Below are 3,090 nucleotides of genomic sequence, written 5' to 3' on the forward strand. Positions count from 1 at the left end.
GCCAGGCATGGGGGGGGGGAAGAGAATACAGCAAGGAGAGAGTGAGTCTGGCACCCACCAGCAAGAGAGCCAAGGGCAAAGGGGGAGGGGGAGCAAGAGGGATGGAGATGGGGAAGGAGGGAGGAAGAGACCACCCTGGTAGGAAGGACAGAGTAGGAAGTGGTTGGGGAGAGGCACAAGCAACAGGTTGGGTATCCAGGTGCAGCAAACCCCCAGCTAATGTGCTGTTCGCACCACCAAACAAAAATGTGTGGAGCAGAGAATTCAGGCTGGTGACTCCTTTGTACAATGATGGAAGGAGGGTTAGATGCGCCCCTCTTCCTTGGGACATGGCGACAGGGTTCAAGGGAGTCCTCCAACCAGGATGGGCTGGAGATTAGGAGGGCAGTGAGCACAATCGCATTTTTAAAAGGCGGGACTCCCTAGTTAAAACCATGGGTGTAAAGAACTGTTGTGATCCGGTGCCTAAAGGAGAGAGCAAGGCCATGCCAGGACAATGCCTTTGGCACTGGCTGGATGTGCTCCCGAATAGGGAGCCCCCTCAGGAGCCTGGCCATTTTGCCATTTTGCACCAGCTGCAGCTTCTGGATTTGAGACAAGGGCAGCCCCATGTAGAGGGCATTACAGTAGTCCAGTCTCGAGGTGACCATTGCCTCTGTTGCCAAATCGTTGCGTTCGAGAAAGGGAACCAACTGCCTAATCAACTGAAGATGGTAAAAGGCCGATTTGGCAGTGGCTGCTACCTGGGCCTCCATTGTTAAGGAGGCGTCTAGAAGCACTCCCAAATTTCTAACCTCCGGCGCTGGCACCAATGGCGCCCCATCGAAGGTCGGGAGTGGGATCCCTAATCTCGGGCCGCCCCGATTCAGGCACAGGACCTCTGTCTTCATCAGATTCAGTTTCAGCTGGCTCAGTCTAAGCCAACCAGCCACAGCCTGTAACGCCCAGTCTAGATCTGGTTTGGCGTCAGACTGACCATCCAACAACAGGTAGAGCTGGGTGTCATCAGCATACTGGGGATATCCCAGGACATGCCTCCAGGCAATCTGGGCAAGGGGGCACATACAGGTGTTGAAGAGCGCTGAGGACAGCACTGCCCCTTGCATGCCACATTCCAGTGGATGCCTTTGGGACAGCTGATCCCTCAGCGCCACTCTTTGTCCCCGACCTTGGAGGAAGGAAGCGAGCCAATGTAAGGCCAGTCCCTGGACTCCAGGGCCGGCAAGGCAGTGGATCAGTAACTGATGGTCGACTGTGTCAAACGCAGCCGACAGGTCTGACAACAACAGCACTGATCCGATCCAGATGCCTCTGGAGGTCGTCTGTGAGGACGACCAGTGCCGTCTCCATCCCGTGACCTGGGCGAAAGCCGGACTGGAAGGGATCTAAGATGGAAGTGTCATCCAAAAAGCCCTGTAACTGAGTTGCCACTGCCCTCTCTATTGATATAACCCTGACAGTTTAGTCTAAAGGTAAAGGTAAAGGTTTCCCTTGCTCGAAAGCCAGTCGAATCCGACTCTAGGGTTGCGGTGCTCATCTCCGTTTCAAAGCCGAAGAGCCAGCGCTGTCTGAAGACGTTTCCGTGGTCATGTGGCCGGCATGACTAAACACCGAGGCGCACGGAACGCTGTTCCCTTCCCACCGACGTGGTCCCTATTTATCTACTTGCAATTTCTTGCTTTCGAACTGCTAGGTTGGCAGGAGCTGGAACTAGAGACGGGAGCTCACCCCATCTTGTGGCACCCGGGTCTTGAACTGCTGAACTACTGACCTTCCACAGACTGCAGTTCAGCGTCTTAACCACTTGAGCCACCACAGCTCCGACAGTTTAGTCTGGTAGCCTATAAATGCCTTTTTATTTATTTTATTATATATATAAAAATTAGCTGTTGATTTAACCTAAAAATGGCTGGTGATAATCTGTTGCAAAATTTCCTTTCAGCCGCCAGAAGACCTCTTATTAATTAATTTGTAAATTTAATTTGAAATGCCAAATAATTACATTTAAAGAGAGCAGTGTGGTGGGTCCGCCCATCAGCTGCTCACTTTAAAGGGTGGGCAGCCATTAGAGTGCTCTGCTTGGCTCCTCCATGCTTCCAAGCAGGGGGAAGCAAAGGGGAGGTTGCTGAAATGGCTTTGCGTCTTTTAAACCGAACAGCTGACCGGTGGACCTGCCAGTCAGCTGTTCGCGTTCAATTATTGGCAGCTTCCCCTCCCCTTTTCCCCAGGGGAGGGGGGAGGAGATGTCAGCCAGTGGGGGAGGGGAGGCTTGGCTTTGTGCCTCTTCCCCCCCCCTCCGCAATGGAGGGAGCTAGGTGGGGTGGGTTGCAGGGCAGTGGCAGCCCCAGGGGAGGGGGGTGGGGCCAACCCACGAGGATCCCTGCCCTGAACTAATGAGCTCTGTGCTGCTGGTGGTGGTGGGGACCACACCACAGGACGTTAGTGGGAACCAAACCAAACCACACCACACCACACGATTTCATGATACAGGAGGCAGTTAGAACCTTACTAGGTCTGAAACTGGGTTCAGTGAGGAATCCCTTGCAGCTTCTAATGACCACCTCTATCAGATACACAGAGAACGGCTCACCTGACTGGAATCCTGAGGCGTGCTACCCAGTCCATTCCTGTGGCTTTCTGGACAGAATGGCCACCTCTGCCAAGATATCTGCTCAGGTCAATGGCACTGGTGGGCCTGTGTCTCCCCCATTCTATGCACATCTCGCTCTGAAGTTCTCTAGCCCTGGACGGTCTTGATGTTTCCGGTGCCGAGGCTGCTTGCAGGGTTAGGAGGCTGGAGTCTCCACGATGGGACTTGTTCTTCGTATCACAGCCACAAACAGGCTTCAAGCTTTCTGACTTGTCTTACAGGACCTGTGTCAAGCATGAACAGTTCTCATTGTTTAAATTTATTTATTGAAGTAATTAATCCTGCTTCCATATAACTCAAACAATATATAGCACAACATATATTACATACTTCAATACCATAAATGCTTCTTTCCCCATTCCCTTTTCTCCCTCCCCCTCCCTCGAAATGACCAGCAATAATTCCTTGATTTATAACTTTAACCATGAGCACACCTTTTG

This window comes from Gekko japonicus, unplaced genomic scaffold (genome assembly GCF_001447785.1).
Source record: "Gekko japonicus isolate JY-2015 unplaced genomic scaffold, Gekko_japonicus_V1.1 scaffold9, whole genome shotgun sequence".
In the NCBI taxonomy this organism is placed as follows: domain Eukaryota; kingdom Metazoa; phylum Chordata; class Lepidosauria; order Squamata; family Gekkonidae; genus Gekko; species Gekko japonicus.